General features: G+C 43.6%; 1 protein-coding gene across 3 annotated transcripts in view; it reads left to right on the top strand.

Annotated features, from left to right (window-relative positions):
* Positions 1 to 10,914: 10,914 nt before the first annotated feature.
* NCOA3 (nuclear receptor coactivator 3) overlaps positions 10,915 to 21,151 on the top strand; it is an 89,158-nt gene continuing 78,921 nt past the window's right edge. Inside the window, exon 1 of one of the 3 annotated variants that reach the window (XM_069750840.1) lies at positions 10,915 to 11,029. The gene's annotated coding sequence lies outside the window, so the exon portion shown is untranslated. Of the gene's footprint in view, positions 11,100 to 21,151 lie in introns of all 3 variants that reach the window. The other 2 variants (XM_069750841.1, XM_069750842.1) reach the window with 2 other exon arrangements.

Below are 21,151 nucleotides of genomic sequence, written 5' to 3'. Positions count from 1 at the left end.
AGCCCACGTAGTATATAGCACAGGCAGCCCACGTAGTATATAGCACAGGCAGCCCACATAGTATATAGCACAGGCAGCCCAGCTCACCCACCACCACGCCATCACCCCCGACCGTTGTGGACACAGGATCTGAGCACATGCACTGATGAATGCTGTTCGTCTTCTGCTGTTCGCTGCGCTGGAACTGGACGGTGCAACTGGGTCCCAGACCATGTCGCGACGTGATCTGTGTGTCAGCGGCAGCGCTGCTCTTCTTAGTGATGAGCTCCTCACTCTCACCCGGAAGTGACGACCACCGGCCCGGAAGTGACTCTTCTATCCCCATGGACAGTGATTGGTGAGTATTCCTGCTGCAGTGAGTGCCAGTCAGTGAGTCCCGCCTCCTGTTGCTGGGAATCATATATCCGCTCCAGCTCCGCCTCCAAGTCCTGGCTACAATCAGACACAGCACACTAGCACAGGGAGGGAGGGTTGGACTCGGGAATGTAGTCCTGCTTCGGGGGGCCCCCAGGAGCGCATGATGCGCTGCGCATCAGTGTCGGCAATGCCGGCATAATAAGTGTCTTACTGTTATGGGCCCCCCAGTCTCGCCAGGGCCCCGGCATTTGCCCGGGTGCGCCGGGTGCTGACGCCGGCCCTGCAAAGGAGACAGTGGTCCTGCTGGGTTGTTGCCCTTCTACGGCCCCCTCTACATCTTCGGGGGACTGGCCTGTCTCCTGGTATTTGCTCCATGCTCTGGACACTGTGCTGACAGACACAGCTACCCTTCTTGCCACAGCTTGCATTGATGTGCCATCCTGGATGAGCGGCACTACCTGAGCAACTTATGTGGGCTGTAGACACCGCCTCATGTTACTGTACAGTACCTCTAGAGGTAAGAGCAATGACAAAATGCAAAAGTGTCCAAAGCAAACAACCAAAAAGGATGAGAAGAGAGAAATGGTCTGTGGTCACACTCTGCAGAACCAGTCCTTTATAGGGGTTGTGTTGCTTATTGCCTATCATGTCTACCTGTTGTCTGTTCCATTTGCACTACAGGAGAAATTGATTCACAGTCGGTGTTGCTTCATAACTAGACAGGTTGATTTCACAGAAGTGTGAATGACTTGGAGTTACATTGTGCTGTTTAAGTGTTCCCTTTATTTTTTGAGCACTGTATTACATGCCAGGTCCTATCTGTAGATCCCATAATATTACATGTTAGGTCTCATCTGTAGGTCTTATATTATATTACATACGAGGTCCCATGTGTAGATGTTATATTATATTACACGTCAGGTCTTGTCTGTAGATCGTATAATATTATATTACACTAGCTATTGAACCCGTTCTACGCCCGGGTGGCGAGCATTTATATTGGTATATGGTCCCCATCCTGTCATGTGCTGCACCCATCCTGCGTCCCCATCCTGTCATGTGCTGCACCCATCCTGCGTCTCCATCCTGTCATGTGCTGCTCCCATCCTGCGCCCCCATTCTGACATGTGCTGCTCCCATCCTGCACCCCCATTCTGACATGTGCTGCACCCATCCTGCGCCTCCATTCTGACATGTGCTGCACCCATCCTGCGCCTCCATCCTGTCATGTGCTGCACCCATCCTGCGCCTCCATTCTGTCATTTGCTGCTCCCATCCTGCGCCCCATCCTGTCATGTGCTACTCCCATCCTGCGCCCCGTTCTGTCATGTGCTGCTGCCATCCTGCACCCCCGTTCTGTCATGTGCTGCTCCCATCCTGCGCCACCGTTCTTTAATTTGCTGCTCCCCTCCATATGCCCCATACGCTGCTCCATAAAGGCTTATGGTCCCCATAAGATGCTCCATGGTATATGCCCCCGTACACTGCTCCATAAAGGTTTATGGCCCCCATAAGATGCTCCATGGTATATGCCCCCGTACACTGCTCCATAAAGGTTTATGGCCCCCATAAGATGCTCCATGGTATATGCCCCCGTACACTGCTCCATTATGGTTTATGGCCCCCATAACATGCTCTATAGTGTATGCCCCGTACACTGCTCCATTATGGTTTATGGCCCCCATAACATGCTCTATAGTGTATGCCCCGTACACTGCTCCATTATGGTTTATGGCCCCCATAACATGCTCTATAGTGTATGCCCCGTATGCTGCTGCAATATATATATATAAAAAAAAAAAACATACTCACCTATCGTCGCTGTGCGCCGAGTGCTGGGGGGCCTGAGGACACCAGCGCACTGTGGGGGTCAGGTGCCGGTATCGCCGCTAGCTCAGGCCCCCCAGCACTTGCTATATTCACCTGGCCCCGTTCCACCGCTGCACGCCGCCATCTTCCGGGTCCTCTGGCTGTGACTGGTCAGTCAGAGGGCGGCGCGCATTAAGCGCTTCATCGCGCCCTCTGAACTGAACGTCACAGGCCGAGGACCGGGACACGGAGCCGCACGCAGCGCTGGAACGGGGGACAGGTGAATATAGCCGATACTTATCCTCCTGGCGGTCCCTGCCTCTCCGTTGGAGATCGCGGTGTGCATTCAGTGTTTACGCATACCGCAATCTCCTGGGAGCGTCACTCTGAGGGGGCTAGACTGCGCCGGCGCTTGCACAGTCTATAAAGGCTTCGGACAGAGTGACGCTCCCAGCGTTATATTATAGATGTTAGGTCTCATCTGTAGGTCCTATAATATATTACATACCAGGTCCTATTTGTAGATCCAATAATATTGTATTACATGTTAGGTCTCATCTGTAGATCTTATATTATATTACATACTAGGTCCCCTCTGTAGATCTTATAATATTACACGCCAGGTCTTGTCTGTAGATTGTATAATATTATATTACATGTTAGGTCTCATCTGTAGGTCCTATAATATTGTATTACATACTAGGTTTCATCTGTAGATCTTATATTACACGCCAGGTCTCATCTGTAGATCCTATAATTTTATATTACACACCAGGTCTCATTTGTAGATCCTACAACCCCTGGTCGGGGCTTCAGGAAAATGGCCGCGGGATGCCGCGCGTGCGCAGATGGAGATCGCGGCGGCCATTTTCCTGAAGCCGAGTTCGCATCTCGGCTTCAGGAAAATGGCAGCCGCGATCTCCATCTGCGCACGCGCGGCATCCCGCGGCCATTTTCCTGAAGCCCCGGGCAGCAGAGGACTCCATATGCGCACGCGCAGCCTCAGGAAGATGGCCGCCCCCACCGATCACCAGGGAAATAGCGCCGATCGCGTGTTTTTTCTTCGCCTGCGCAGTGAATTCAGAAGTTGGGCATGCGCAAACCACTACGCCACCAACGGAAAGATATGCAAGATCTGGGGGAAGAAACAGCGATGTCACCACGCCCATCTGACCAGACCAGCCTGATTGACAGGCAAAAACGGCGACTTTGGTCAGTTATTTCGGCAGCATAGGTGGGGAATCAGGTTACACAAAATACACTATAGTAACGCACAGCTCAGGCCCTATTTAACAGTATTTTTATCTCATACTGAAAAAACGGGGTGACAGGTTCCCTTTAAACAACTGAAAGGCCGGTGATTCCATAATTTTTGCCAGGGGTTGTATACTATTATATTGCACACCAGGTCTTTTCTGTAGATCCTATAACATTATATTACATACCAGGTCCCATCTCTAGATCGTATAATACTATATTACACTCCAGTTATTATCACAGATCTTATACAATCACATAGGCGGATTGGGGGATTCCTATAAATGTAGTGATTCTGATGTGGAAGTTGCAGTTCCTGACATATACTAGAGATTAGAGGTCGGCTGTACTTGTCGCACTCCTGTGATGGAAGAGATGTGAAGATTTTAAAGCAGAACATTAATTACAAATCAAAATGATCCCTCAGAGGAGGACATAGATGGCTCAGCCCAATGTGATGTGAATAATATACGCAGTTATCTGAAGGGCACCAAGCAAATCTTTTATATTAGAGGACAGAATGATGTCAACTAAGTTATGAGAATAATATTGGACAACATAGAAGGATGCAGAAACTACCAGTCACTATACGCAATAAACTCTGTGATCTCACTGCCTAATATTTGGTCCTATCCAGGTGTTGTCCATCTTCAATCCTATCATCAGATCCACTACACTCACACACTATACTTGCCAACTCTTGTAGGAATCATAGGAATATTGGTGGTGTAGTTGTGCTTCCTTATAAAAGTCAGACCCCCTCCCAAACAGATTCTGCACCTCCTCGGGTCACAGGGCAGATGAAATGCGTGTCTGCATATACAGTGTTAAACATACAATAAAAGTCATCCAAACTCACTTATTTATATGGGGTTACCTGACCATCTAATATCATTTTGTCAAGATCAGCCCATAGACGGATCATTTTCTACCAATTTTCTAAGTAAATATACACTGCTCAAAAAAATAAAGGGAACACTTAAACAACAGAATATAACTCCAAGTAAATCAAACTTCTGTGAAATCAAACTGTCCACTTAGGAAGCAACAATGTTTGACAATCAATTTCACATGTTGTTGTGCAAATGGAATAGACAACAGATGGAAATTATTGGAATTATCAAGACACCCTGAATAAAGGAGTGGTTCTGCAGGTGAGGACCACAGACCACATCTCAGTACCAATACTTTCTGGCTGATGTTTTGGTCACTTTTGAATGTTGGTTGTGCTTTCAAACTCGTGGTAGCAAGAGACGGACTCTACAACCCACACAAGTGGCTCAGGTAGTGCAACACATCCAGGATGGCACATCAATGCGAGCTGTGGCAAGAAGGTTTGCTGTGTCTGTCAGCGTAGTGTCCAGAGGCTGGAGGCGCTACCAGGAAACAGGCCAGTACACCAGGAGATGTGGAGGGGGCCGTAGGAGGGCAACAACCCAGCAGCAAGTCCGCTACCTCAGCCTTTGTGCAAGGAGGAACAGGAGGAGCACTGCCAGAGCCCTGCAAAATGACCTCCAGCAGGCCACAAATGTGCATGTGTCTGCACAAATGGTTAGAAACTGACTCCATGAGGATGGTCTGAGTACCCGAAGTCCACAGATGGGGGTTGTGCTCACAGCCCAACACCATGTAGGACGCTTGGCATTTGCCACAGAACAGCAGGATTGGCAAATTCGCCACTGGCGCCATGTGCTCTTCACAGATGAAAGCAGGTTCACACTGAGCACATGTGACAGACGTGACAAGTGTCTGGAGACGCTGTGGAGAGCGATCTGCTGCCTGCAACACCCTACAGCATGACCGATTTGGCAGTGGGTCAGTAATGGTGTGGGGTGACATTTCTTTGGAGGGCCGCACAGCCCTCCATGTGCTCCCCAGACGTAGCCTGACTGCCATTAGGTACCGAGATGAGATCCTCAGACCCCTTGTGAGACCATATGCTGGTGCGGATGGCCCTGGGTTCCTCCGAATGCAGGACAATGCCAGACCTCATGTGGCTGGAGTGTGTCAGCAGTTTCTGCAAGATGAAGACATTGAAGCTATGGACTGGCCGGCCCATTCTCCAGACCTGAATCCGATTGAACACATTTGGGACATCATGTCTCGCACCATCCACCAACGTCACGTTGCACCACAGACTCTCCAGTAGTTGGCGGATGCTTTAGTCCAGGTCTGGGAGGAGATCCCTCAGGAGACCATCCGCCACCTCATCAGGAGCATGGCCAGGCATTGTAGGGAGGTCATACAGGCACATGGAGGCCACACACACTTCTGAGCATCATTTCCTTGTCTTCAGGAATTTCCACTTAAGTTGGATCAGCCTGTAACTTCATTTTCCACTTTGATTTTGAGCATCATTCCAACTCCAGACCTCCGTGGGATATTAGTTGTGATTTACGTAGATAATTTTTAGGTTTTATTGTTCTCAACACATTCCACTATGTAATGAATAAAGATTTACAACTGGAATATTTCATTTAGTGGTATCTAGGATGTAAGATTTTAGTGTTCTCTTTAATTTTTTGAGCAGTGTATTTCTAAAGATGCTATTGACATGAAATTCTCAGCTGATGTCGGTAACAACCCATCCAATCCACACAGGCAAAGAAATCACACCATAGATGTTAATAAATTAAGCTACGTGTAATAATGAGAGATAATACAGGGAAAAAGTATTGAACACGCTTACTGAAATGTGTTTAATACTTGGTACAAAAGCCTTTGTTGGTGATGATGCCTCCTGTATTGGAGAAACTAGTCGCACGCATTGCTCAGGTGTGATTTTTGCCCATTCTTCCACAAATACTCTTCATATCCTGAATCTTCCGTTTGCTCTTTCTACAATCTATGAGCTTCAGTTCCTTCCATACATTTTCTATTGGATTCGGGTCCAGCGATTGGCTGGGCCATTCTAGCAGCTTTATTTTCTTGCTCAGAAACCAATCGAGTTTCCTTGGCTGTGTGTTTGGAATCATTATCTTGCTGAAATGTCCACCCTCGTTTCATCTTCATCATCCAGGTAGATGGCAGAACAGCAGATTTTTATCCAGAATGTCTTGGTACATTTGTCCATTCATCCTTCCTTTAATGATATGAAGTTTGCCTGTGCCATTCGTTGTAAAATAGCCCCACACCCTGATGTTCCTACCTCCAAACTTCACTATTGGTGTTTTTGGAGCGATGGGCAGCGCCTTTTGGCCTCCATAGTATGTATTATGGCATTCAAAGGGTTCAACTTTGGTCTCATCAGACCTGACTATATTCTCCCAGTATGCCCGGAGTCACACTACAGCGAGATACGGCCGAGTCTCGCAGGTTAAAAACAAGCTCTGGCACCGACACTCCGGAGCGGAGCGTGCTCCATGTATTGCTATGCGGCCGCACGCTCTGCTCTGGAGTGCCGGCACCAGAGCTGGGTTTTAACCTGCGAGACTCGGACGTATTTCGCTGTGTGTGATCCCGGCCTATTTCACAGGCTTGTCTAAATGTTGAGCAAACTGTAAATGCGCTTGAACATGCTATTTGTTCGTTCGGCAATGGGACTCTTATGTGATGAGCGTGCATACAGGCCATGGGGGTTGAATACATTACTTTTCTTTGAAGCAATTGTGCCTGCTTATTCAAGGTCTTTCTGTAGCTTTCCACAGGTGGTCCTTAGCTCTTGGACAACTTTTCAACTTCTGGGGGGCACCTGGTCGTGGCAGGTTTATGGTGAAATGATGTTCTTTCCACTTCCAGATTATGGCCCAACAGTGCTTTCTGGAACTTTCAGTAGATTAGAAATTCTTCTATAACTAATGCTATCAGTATGTTTTGCAACAATAAGGTTGCAAAGGTCTTGAGATGGCACACTGGTTTTACTCATCATAAGGTGTTTCTTGTGTGGCACCTTAGTAATATACGCCATCAGTTGAACCAGCGGATATTGTTTTTTTACTAAGTGGCAGGATTTCTTTCTAATTACTGATAGGATATGTTCACACGTTGCATTTTTTTATGCAAATTTTAAGCTGCGTTTTACAGTATCAGCAAAAGCTATGAAATTTCAGAAGTCTGATGCACACTCATTGTGTTTTTTTTCCTGACTGATTTAGAAAATTGCTGCGTTTTTGAAAGAAGCAGCATATTACCTATTTCAGTGTTTTTTTCATCCCCTAGAAAGCAATGGGTAAGTGCAAAACCGCAGCAAAAAACACAGGTATCAGGTTTTGCTGTGTTTTTGGTGCAAAAACCTAGGGAAGTTGCATCATGCTTTTTTTTTTGGGGGGGGGGGGCACAAAACTTTATCAACATGCAAAAGAGACAATAAAAACGCGGCAAAAAAAACCTCAACAAAACCTCTTTTTTGTAAGCAGATTCCTTTCTGCCAAGAGGGCAGGTATCGCCTGCAGAAAAAAAAGCAGCAAAAGTGCAACATGTGAACATAGCCTTAGATTTCAGTTGGTGTCATGACTTTACATGGCGTTTTGCATTTCTCTTTCTTCATGTGTTCAATACTTTTTCCCTCTGTCATTTCTCATTATTACACACGATTTATTTGCCAGTGTGGATTGGATGGGTCTATGTCCCAAGAGATGATGCTTAGGAAAGGACTGGGCATGCTGAACGTCAATGCGCGATCATATTTTCCTTCAAGGAAATAATCCCTATTTAGAAAACATGCACGCTCAGCTAAACCAAGCATGCAAGTGTATGGGGCTGGGAGAAAGCTGTCGGCTGAAAGGTGTATAGGCAGTATTACGCTCTAGCCTTATCTATACCGCCACCAGTGCAATAAAGCATTAAAGGCATATTCGCAAGTTTGGAAGTTTTGCCCTATCCACTGGATAAGGGATAATTTCCTGGTCAATGGGGGTCCAACTGTTGGGACCCCAAATATCTGAAGTGCCCTGTGTGATTGGAGCGGTACTCGATCATGCTCACTGCCGCTCTATTCATTCTTATCAGTGTTGAAGACCAAATGACCACGGCACTCAGCTTTCTCCGGCAGTTCCATTAAGAATGAATGGAGTGGTCGATCATGCGCATTGCTGCTCCATGAATGAATAGAGCGACAGTGAGCATGATCGACCACTGTGAAAACAAAAATATTGGGGGGGGGGGGGTCTCAGCTTCTAGACCCCCAACAGATTTAAACCTATGATGTGTTCGCTTTATGTGAAAAGTTTACACAAAGACAACTTCCCTTGAAAATATATGAATGAAGGGTCGACAGCCTGACTCCTGGCTATAGTTTTCTATGGAGCTTGGTGATAAGCCGCTTATTATAAAGGTACACAATAGGACTGGACAGATTTCATCCCTCGTGAAAGGTCCATATTATCCCAGCGGAGTATCTTGGGACATCATGGACAGTGGCCTCTTCTTTTGTTTGGCAGTTTTCTACGTTTTTCTGGAGAACGATGACAAGTAATCACGCCCCAGCAGGAAGGTCAGTGTGAGATACAGCTGTGGCGTATGGAGGGGATGACTCATGAACAGGACAGGACGGTGCCTGGAAGGGGCCATGGCCTCAGCACAAATGCTGTACATGAAGCCAATCTGATTGGCTGCTTTGGGGGTCCATAAAGACCCCATAAAGTTGCTCCCATCTTACATACACTTATGGCCAGGGCCGGACTGGCCATCTGGCAATTCGGGCAAATGCCAGAAGGGCCTGTCTGGTCATGGGCTGCCTTGTCTGCTACGTTGGCAACAGAATCGTTGATCTCAAGGTCCCCATACTGTTAAGAGTTGTGATGGTGCAAAAAGTCGCTGACTCCGTCACTTACCTCAGCAGGCCACGGGAATCATTAGACATATTGGTCTTGTAGTCAATCTTCCTTTCCTCCATCCAGGGTAATATTAGTAATATATCCCATCTGGTTCTTGGGGACAACATGGGCCTGTGTGATTTCAAATGCCAGGGCTGAATTTAATCCCCAGTCCGTACCTGCTTATGGCCTTATAATTTGGTGACCCCCAAACCCCCGATGCCTCTACAGTCGCTCTTGAAAATGCCATAAGGGTAAGGGCGTCATGCACCGCTGTGATACATCGCTCTGTATATGGACGCTCCAACCCCGCTCACTACCCATAAACCCACATCTCCGCGACAGGCAGAGTTATCACTGTACCATCCCAGGGCTGCTCTCACAAGATGAAATACATCGCTGCAGCTCCCTCAGAACATCTTTGCTGGTAAAAGCTGTCAATATAGAGTATATAGTCTACATATACACAGTATGTGGCTGCAGATGTCTCAGAAACTCTTTGTTTAGTGAACAGCTATAGGTCTAGACTGCAGTCATTAAGTATGTACACAGTATAAGACTGAAGCTGCCTCAGAACTGCTTTGCAGGGAGCAGCTGTCAGCATAAGGTTTGCAGTCATGAGTGTAGCCAATATACGGCTGCAGCTGCCCGAGAACCTCTTTGTAGAGATATTTCAGTATAGGAACTGCAGTTATGATTATACATACAGCTTATGGCTCCAGCTGCCTCAAAACCTCTTCATAGGGAGCAGCTGTAGGTCTATGGTCTGCAGTCATTAAGTATGAATAGAGTATAAGGCTGCAGCTACCTGAGAACCTCTTTGTAGGAAGCATGTTTGTATACATACAGTACTATTCTTACAGATATATATTAGTATTATATATTAGTATTATTATGTATACCCCTCCTTACATGTAAAGCGCCATGGAATAAATGGCGCTATAACAATAATAGTATACAGATGCAGCTGCCTCAGAACCTCTTTTTAGGAAAAATGGCAGAATAGTACTGAACTATATATATATATATATATATATATATACACACACACACACATACATAGATATATATAGTTTACGGATGCAGCTGGCTCAGAACCTCTTTGCAGGGACAGGTTAATTGTATATGGTCTGTAGTTCTACATACCATACCTGGCTGTAGCTGCTACAGAGACTCTTTGTAGGGGGGTAACTGTCAATATAAAGTCTGCAGTCATTATTGATATAAACTATTTGGCTGCTGCTACCTCAAAACCTCTTTGCGAGGAGCTACTTTCAGCATGGGGACTGCAGTAATATACACACACAGTTAATCGCCGCAGCTGCCTCAGAACCTCTTGCAGACAGCAGCTGTTATTTGGGGGTGGTAGACCAGCAGAGAGTAGTAGTAGCTCTCTGTCCCTTGTGACCTGCAGTCAGCTGGTAATCCTCCTCCCTTCCCCCACCCTGCAGACTGCCAGCCCCGGCTGCTCCTTCGTGTCCAGCTCGCAGCCTGTGCCATAGAGCCCGGAGTTCACCTGAGGGGAGCCGCCCGCGCAGCAGCCCCGGCGTCCTCCTCCCCCTCTATCCAGCCACCTACTATAAATAGCCCCCCAGTGCCGAGCACCAGGCTTCATTGTCCCCCTGGTGCTGCGGGCGGCGCCGCACGGCATGCCGGGGGATGTAGTCCACGCCCATGCCAGAAGGGGTTGGCGCCGTATCTTGGAGAACTACAACTCCCAAGAGTCTCCGCAGTAGGACGGAACTCTCCCTGCCCGGGGAGTGTTTGCCATTTAAATAAACAGCGAGGAAAATGGCGGAGTGTTCGGTGCTGGGATAAAGGAGCCGAAGAGCGGAGGGAGCCGCGGCGGCTGAGTGAGTACAGCGTCCCCCGGGGCAGCGCCTTCCAGACGGGTGGGCGGCATGTGACCCAGGACGAGGGCAGGCAAGTGGGGAGATGGTAACCGGAAAGTTTACGGCTTGTAACGGGGTGAGCTGTCAGAGCGGCAGCTCCGGAGCAGTGTGTCAGCTTCATAAGCTGTGATAGTATACATCCGTGTATAGAACTACCCTGATATGTTATGTACAATGTGTATATAACCACCCTATATATTATATACTGTGTATATGTAACCACCCTATATATTATATACACTGTGTATATGTAACCACCCTATATATTATATACTGTGTATATGTAACCACCCTATATATTATATACTGTGTATATGTAACCACCCTATATATTATATACTGTGTATATGTAACCACCCTATATATTATATACTGTGTATATGTAACCACCCTATATATTATATACTGTGTATATGTAACCACCCTATATATTATATACTGTGTATATGTAACCACCCTATATATTATATACTGTGTATATGTAACCACCCTATATATTATATACTGTGTATATGTAACCACCCTATATATTATATACTGTGTATATGTAACCACCCTATATATTATATACTGTGTATATGTAACCACCCTATATATTATATACACTGTGTATATGTAACCACCCTATATATTATATACTGTGTATATGTAACCACCCTATATATTATATACTGTGTATATGTAACCACCCTATATATTATATACTGTGTATATGTAACCACCCTATATATTATATACACTGTGTATATGTAACCACCCTATATATTATATACACTGTGTATATGTAACCACCCTATATATTATATACTGTGTATATGTAACCACCCTATATATTATATACTGTGTATATGTAACCACCCTACATATTATATACTGTGTATATGTAACCACCCTACATATTATATACTGTGTATATGTAACCACCCTACATATTATATACTGTGTATATGTAACCACCCTACATATTATATACTGTGTATATGTAACCACCCTACATATTATATACTGTGTATATGTAACCACCCTATATATTATATACTGTGTATATGTAACCACCCTATTATATACACTGTGTATATGTAACCACCCTATATATTATATACACTGTGTATATGTAACCACCCTATATATTATATACACTGTGTATATCTAACCACCCTATATATTATATACACTGTGTATATCTAACCACCCTATATATTATATACACTGTGTATATCTAACCACCCTATATATTATATACACTGTGTATATCTAACCACCCTATATATTATATACACTGTGTATATCTAACCACCCTATATATTATATACACTGTGTATATCTAACCACCCTATATATTATATACACTGTGTATATCTAACCACCCTATATATTATATACACTGTGTATATCTAACCACCCTATATATTATATACACTGTGTATATCTAACCACCCTATATATTATATACACTGTGTATATCTAACCACCCTATATATTATATACACTGTGTATATCTAACCACCCTATATATTATATACACTGTGTATATCTAACCACCCTATATATTATATACACTGTGTATATCTAACCACCCTATATATTATATACACTGTGTATATCTAACCACCCTATATATTATATACACTGTGTATATCTAACCACCCTATATATTATATACACTGTGTATATCTAACCACCCTATATATTATATACACTGTGTATATCTAACCACCCTATATATTATATACACTGTGTATATCTAACCACCCTATATATTATATACACTGTGTATATCTAACCACCCTATATATTATATACACTGTGTATATGTAACCACCCTATATATTATATACACTGTGTATATGTAACCACCCTATATATTATATACACTGTGTATATGTAACCACCCTATATATTATATACACTGTGTATATGTAACCACCCTATATATTATATACACTGTGTATATGTAACCACCCTATATATTATATACACTGTGTATATGTAACCACCCTATATATTATATACACTGTGTATATGTAACCACCCTATATATTATATACACTGTGTATATGTAACCACCCTATATATTATATACACTGTGTATATGTAACCACCCTATATATTATATACAGTGTGTGTATGTAACCACCCTATATATTATATACAGTGTGTGTATGTAACCACCCTATATATTATATACAGTGTGTGTATGTAACCACCCTATATATTATATACAGTGTGTGTATGTAACCACCCTATATATTATATACAGTGTGTGTATGTAACCACCCTATATATTATATACAGTGTGTGTATGTAACCACCCTATATATTATATACAGTGTGTGTATGTAACCACCCTATATATTATATACAGTGTGTGTATGTAACCACCCTATATATTATATACAGTGTGTGTATGTAACCACCCTATATATTATATACACTGTGTGTGTGTATGTAACCACCCTATATATTATATACACTGTGTGTGTGTATGTAACCACCCTATATATAATATACACTGTGTGTGTGTATGTAACCACCCTATATATAATATACACTGTGTGTGTGTATGTAACCACCCTATATATAATATACACTGTGTGTGTGTATGTAACCACCCTATATATAATATACTGTGTGTGTGTGTATGTAACCACCCTATATATAATATACACTGTGTGTGTGTATGTAACCACCCTATATATAATATACACTGTGTGTGTGTATGTAACCACCCTATATATAATATACACTGTGTGTGTGTGTATGTAACCACCCTATATATAATATACACTGTGTGTGTGTATGTAACCACCCTATATATTATATACACTGTGTGTGTATGTAACCACCCTATATATAATATACACTGTGTGTGTGTATGTAACCACCCTATATATAATATACACTGTGTGTGTGTGTATGTAACCACCCTATATATAATATACACTGTGTGTGTGTGTGTATGTAACCACCCTATATATAATATACACTGTGTGTGTGTATGTAACCACCCTATATATAATATACACTGTGTGTGTGTGTATGTAACCACCCTATATATAATATACACTGTGTGTGTGTATGTAACCACCCTATATATAATATACACTGTGTGTGTATGTAACCACCCTATATATAATATACACTGTGTGTGTGTGTGTATGTAACCACCCTATATATAATATACACTGTGTGTGTGTATGTAACCACCCTATATATAATATACACCGTGTGTATATTATACACTGTATATATAAACAGATATATATATTCCCATATACAGCGCTGGCATAAAAGAAGCCACTGCTAGTATGTTCAGTTTGTCTGATTTCTCTCTTTATAGGTCTATTTTTGAGTAAAATGTAAATTGTTCATTTATTCTACAAACTTCTGACATGTCTCCGAATTTCCAAGCAATACATTTTGTATGTATTTTCTGAAAATGAGAAATGGTCAAAATAACAAAAAAATGCATTGTTTGCAGACCTCAAATAATGCAAAATATAAACAAGTTCATAATCATTTAGAAACATCAATACTAATGTTTTAACTCAGGAAGAGTTCAGAAATCAATAATTTGTGGAATAACCATAATATTTAATCACCGCTTTCATGCGTCTTGGCATGCTTTCCACCAGTCTTTCACACTGCTTTTGGGGGACCTTGTGCCACTCTTGGTACAAAAATGTAAGCAGTTAGTATTTATTATTATAAGGCCATTTATTCCATGGCGCTTTACATATGAGGAGGGGTATACATAATAAAAACAGGTACAATAATCTTGAACAATACAAGTCACAACTGGTACAGGAGGAGAGAGGACCCTGCCCGCGAGGACTCACAATCTTCAAGATCTTGTTTGTTTGATGGCTTGTGACTATCCATCTTCCTGTTGCTTACATTCCAGAAATTTTCAGTGGGGTCCAGGTCTGGAGATTGGGCTGCCCATGGCAGGGATTTGATGTGGTGGTCCTTCATCCACACATTGATTGACCTAGCTGTGTGGCATGGCGCATTGTCCTGCTGGAAAAATCAGTCCTCAGAGTTGGGGAACATTGCCTGAGCAGAAGGAAGCAACTGTTTTTCCAGGATAACCTTGTATGCGGCTTGATTCAGATGTCCTTCGCAAATAAAAACCTGCCCAATTCCAGTCTTGCTGAAGCATCCCCAGATCAACACCTGGTCATCTAATGATTAGACGTAGACTTGGAGAGGCGTACAAACCACAGTGCCTTATACCCACTGTGAAATTTCGTGGCGGATCAGTGATGACAAACCACTGGGTAAATCTGACAGGGAGAAGGACTTGGGGATCCTAGTTAATGATAAACTTACCTGGAGCAGCCAGTGCCAGGCAGCAGCTGCCAAGGCAAACAGGATCATGGGGTGCATTAAAAGAGGTCTGGATACACATGATGAGAGCATTATACTGCCTCTGTACAAATCCCTAGTTAGACCGCACATGGAGTACTGTCCCGTTTTGGGCACCGGTGCTCAGGAAGGATATAATGGAACTAGAGAGAGTACAAAGGAGGGCAACAAAATTAATAAAGGGGATGGGAGAACTACAATACCCAGATTAGCGAAATTAGGATTATTTAGTCTAGAAAAAAGACGACTGAGGGGCGATCTAATAACCATGTATATAAGGGGACAATACAAATATCTCGCTGAGGATCTGTTTATACCAAGGAAGGTGACGGGCACAAGGGGGCATTCTTTGCGTCTGGAGGAGAGAAGGTTTTTCCACCAACATAGAAGATGATTCTTTACTGTTAGAGCAGTGAGAATCTGGAATTGCCTGCCTGAGGAGGTGGTGATGGCGAACTCAGTCGAGGGGTTCAAGAGAGGCCTGGATGTCTTCCTGGAGCAGAACAATATTGTATCATACAATTATTAGGTTCTGTAGAAGGACGTAGATCTGGGGATTTATTATGATGGAATATAGGCTGAACTGGATAGACAAATGTCTTTTTTCGGTCTTACTAACTATGTTACTGTGTATGTTACTATGATCTGGGGATGCTTCAGCAAGGCTGGAATTGGGCATGATCTCTAAAAGACTTAAAGGTGACACATTTCCTTTTGTACTTTAGGCAAAATTCTTTTTTTAAATTTTAAAAAGTAAAATAGGCCAATGCAAAAGTTTGGGCAACCTTGGAGATTTGTGTGCTCGGATAACTTTGACCAAAGTTTCAGACCTTAATTAGCCTGTTGGGGTTATGGCTTGTTCACTATCATCGTTAGGAAAGGATAGGCAATGCAAATTTCCCAGCTTTATAATAACCCAGCCTCCTCTAAGGCCAGTCTCACACGTCCAGATAATTCCGGTACCGGTATTATCCGTGTGCCCGTGCGTTTCTGTGGCACACGTGAGGCACACGTGTGCTGACTGGGTACCACACGGAGTGTGCAGGAGACAGCGCTAGACATAAGCGCTGTCCCCTGCATCTGGTGCTGAAGCTGCCATTCATATCTTCTCTGCAGCAGCGGTTGCTGTAGAGAAGATATGAAAAATCCTTTTTTTTTTTTTTGTTTCTCGTGTTTAAAATAAAGATCCCTGTCCCCACCCCCCTCCCACCCCCTGTGCGCCCGCCTGCTGTTATTAAAATACTCACCCGGCTCCCTCGCAGTGTCCTGTCCTGGCCGCACCTTCTCCTGTATGAGCGGTCACGTGGGGCCGCCCATTACAGTAATGAATATGTGGCTCCACCCCTATGGGAGGGACAGGGATCTTTAGTTTAAATACGAGAAACAAAAAAAAAAAAAGGATTTTTCATATCTTCTCTACAGCAAACGCTGCTGCAGAGAAGATATGAATGGCGGCTTCAGCACCACGTGGGGGGGGGGGACAGCACTTACTGTAGCGCTGTCTCCTGCACGGCACACGGACTGCACACGGACAACGTCCGTGTGCGGTACGTGTTTTACACGGACCCATTGACTTTAATGGGTCCGTGTAATCCGTGCGCTCCCACGAACACTGACATGTCTCCGTGTTTTGCACACGGACACACGGTCCGTGAAAACATGCTGACATGTGCAGAGACATATTGATTTCAATGTGTCTACGTGAGTCATTGTCTCCGGTACGTGAGGAAACTGTCACCTCACGTACCGGAGCCACTGACGTGTGAAACCGGCCTAACCTTGTGCCAAAAACAGCAACCGTGGTTTCTTCTAAGCAGCTGCCTACCACTCTGAAAACTGGCAGCCCACAAAGCAGGAGAAGGCTGTAAGAAGATAGGAAAGCGTTTTTAAGATGCCCTTTCCTCAGTTTGAAATGTAATTAAGAAATGGCAATCAACAGGAACAGTGGAGGTCAAGATAAGGTCTGGAAGACCAAACAAAATTTCAGTGAGAGCCACTTGTAAAATTGCTACAGAGACAAATCAGAATCCCTGCTTGGCTGAAAAAGACCTTCAGAAAGGTTTAGCAGATTATGGAGTTGTGATACATTGTTCTACTGTTCAGACGCCGGCACTAATATGGCCTTCATGGAAGAGTCATCAGAGTAAAACCTCTCCTGCGTCCTCACCATAAAATTCAGCATCACAAGTATGCAAAAGAATATCTAAACAAGCCTGATACATTTTGGAAACAAGCTCTATGGATCAATGATGTTAAAATAGCTCTTTGGCTGCAATGGTATGTGTGGAGAAAGTGGCACAGAATTTCAGGAAAAGAACATCTCGCCAACCATTAAGCAGGGGGGGACCATCAAATACGCTTTGAGGTTTGTGTTGCAGCCAATGGTACGTGGAACATTTCACGGGTAGAGGGAAGAATGGATTCAATGAAATTTCAACAAATTCTTGATGCAAACATGTCGCCATCTGTAAAAAAAAAAAAAAGCTTAAGTTGAAAAGAAGATGACTTCTACAAGTGGACAATGATCCTAAACGTCAAAATCCACAACAGACTACCGCAAAAGGCGCATAGCTGACTATTTTACAATGACCCTCACAGTCCCCTGATCTGAACATCATTGAAAATCTGTGGCTAGACGTCAAAATAGCAGTGCATGCAAGACGACCCAGGAATCTCACAGAACTGGGAAAAATGGATGAAAATCCCTCAAACAAGAATTGAGACCCTTGCCTGGCTACTTGGTACTAACCATGCAGGGTGCCCAAACATTTTCATCTGCCCGTTTTTCTTTTTGTAATGTGTAAAAGATGAAAATGTATTTTTGCCCAAAATACAAAGGTAATGTGTCATCTGTAACTTTAGGCCTTTTTAGAGATCATGTCATCTTCAACTCGCTTAACTGTTCACAATAACAGTAATATTGACCAGAATGAAAATAAAAAAAAAAAAAAAATATATATATATATATATCTCCTATAGTAAATGGGTTCTAAATACAGTGTGTCTCATATAATACTATTTCATTTTAGTACACATGTCCATAGTTTTTGAAGGTATTCTGCAAGGTGATTTTTCCAAACATCTTGGAGAACTAACCAGTACCACAGATCTTCTGTGGTTGTCGTTTGTGAAAACTCTTTATGTAACCCCAGACAGACTGATGGTGAGATCAGGGCTCTGTGTCATCACTTCCAGGACTCCTTCTTCTTTACGCTGGAGATAGTGCTTAGTGACATTGGCTGTATGTCTGGGGTTGTTGTCCTGCAGCAGAATAAATATGTAGCCTGTCTCGATGCCTCCATGATGGTATTGAGGGATCAGTATCTGCCAGTATTTTTCTGGACTGAGAATTGTAGAGGCAGTGGTTGGCCAAGGAAACGTGCAACAGATGAAGGACACATTTGTTTACTTTCCTTCAAAATGAGAAGACAAGTGAGAACTAGCTACATGATTTGGAGAAGTCTATCCAGAAGTGGTCATCACGGAAGAATTGTGGCCATAAACCTTACTTTCCACATGGAAACAAGGCCTAGTGACTCAACTATACTTGAAAACATAAGGACTGGGGTGCTGATAAAAGGCAGCAGGTACGCTGGACTGTAAAGTCATAATGTGAAATATTTGGCTGTAGAAGGCAGTTTGATCTCAGATAGGCTTGTGTCTGCAGAAACAGTGAAACATGGTGGAGGGTCCAGCAAGTTTGGGGCTGCATTTAAAAAAAATAAATAAAAATAAATAAATAACAATGGCCATTTAATCAAGATCGTATTCTAAAGCTATGTGCACACGTAGGAAATGTGGTGCAGAATTTTCTGCACAAAATCCGCATTTCCTGGCAGAATCCGCAGCAGCGGATTTGCTGCAGAACTGATGCGGATTTTGTGTGGATTTTATGCAGTTTTTGCCACTATGGATTTCTATAATGGAGGGGTGCAGAAACTCTGCAGATCCGCACAGAAGAAGTGACATGCACTTCTTTTAAATCCGCAGGAATTCCGCACTGATTTTTTTTTCTGCACCGTCTGCACAGCTTTTTTTTTTTTTACCCATTGATTTATGTTGTACTGTAAGGCTAGGTTCACACTTGCGTTGTGCAGTCCGTTCAACAAATCCATTAAACGGACTGCACTAACGCAAGTGCCGACTTTGGCACTGCGCTAGCGCAGATGGAGCATCTGCTAGCGCCATCTGCGCTAGCAGTGACGGACCCGGAGCGCTGCAGCCCGGGTCCGTCACTCAATGACGCCACATCGCTAGCGCACGCCCGCAATGCATTCGCCATTGCAAGTAATGGCAGCGTTAATGGACTGCGCTACACCGCGTTATGCCGCGGTGTAACGTAGTCCATTAAACGGGTTCACACAACAGTGTTAACCCAGCCTAAATCACAGTGCGGATCTGCAGTGTTTCTGCGCGGAAAAATCCGCAGCAAATCCGCATCGTGTGCACATAGCCTTAATGCTGAGAAATACAAGCAGATACTTATGCATCATACAACATCATCATTGAGGCGTCAGGCTCCAAACTTATTCTTTAGTAGTACAGCTGCTCCAAACATACTAGTATAGTCACTGATATTGGCACTCTCATTTCTGAAAGCGTTCTTACTGTGCACTGTTTAGTATCATATAATTATACCCCTTCCTCACAGATATAAACATTATATACACTGGCTACTTTGCCTTACTTTTGCGTCCAACTCCTCTCAGTGGAGGTCAGGTGATTGTGGAAGCCATGGCACCTAAGACAGCCGCCATCCGCTCACCTTTTCTGCGTCTTACAAAGACATGGCGTTTGGTGCCAAAAAGTTCAGTTTGACTGGTCAGACAACAGTATAGATTTCCACTGATCCAGTCCTTGTGGTGTTTGGCCCCAAACAAGTTTCTTGTTGGTGGTCCTCAGTAGTGGCTTCTTTGCAGTTATTTGGCCATAAAGGCATTTTTTCTGTCTGGACATCTAATGTTGAAATGTATTTTGCTACTTGAAGTCTGCATCATTTATGAGGGCTGTTATCGAAGGTGCTGTCAATTTGTGATTTCTGAGGCTGGTAATTCCGATGAACATATCCTTTTCAGCAGAGGTAATTCTTGTTCTTTCTTTCCTTTTGGAGTTTCTCATGAAATTCAATTTCAACCTAGCAATTGATGGTTTCTAGGAGTTCATTTTTTAGGATACTTTCAAGGTTCTAGCGTGTGTGTATGTATGTAATATAATTTTTTTAATATTGTGGAGCTGGCAGTGACCATACGGAGGTGATTATAGGTATATAATTGTATTCCATGCATTGGGGGTGTATATACCATGTGCTCATTGTGAGTTCCTCAATAGCTGGCCCAGTAGTGGAAGTGGCCTCGTCCTCGTCTAGGTGTCCTGACGATTGAAGGCAGTAAAGTGGTGTTCCCTTGATATAAAGTAATGGTGGCCTGTCGTTTTTTGCCACATTCTGGCTAGTGGAATAGGGCTCAGCACTGTATGGCGCTGTTTACCAACATTGCCTCTAGAGCACACAGATGGTCAGAAATACTTTCCGAAGAACGGTGATTACTTAAAGGGAACCTGTCACCCCCAAAATCGATGGTGAGGTAAGCTCACTGTCATCAGGGGCTTATCTACAGCATTCTGTAATGCGGTAAATAAGCCCCCGATGTAACCTGAAAGAGGAGAAAAAGAGGTTAGATTATACTCACCCAGGGGCGGTCCTGCTCCGATGGGTGT

Source organism: Ranitomeya imitator, chromosome 2 (genome assembly GCF_032444005.1).
Source record: "Ranitomeya imitator isolate aRanImi1 chromosome 2, aRanImi1.pri, whole genome shotgun sequence".
NCBI classification, from domain to species: Eukaryota; Metazoa; Chordata; class Amphibia; order Anura; family Dendrobatidae; genus Ranitomeya; species Ranitomeya imitator.
Note: the sequence above shows the minus strand (reverse complement) of the source record. Positions and strands in the feature narration are given on the sequence as shown.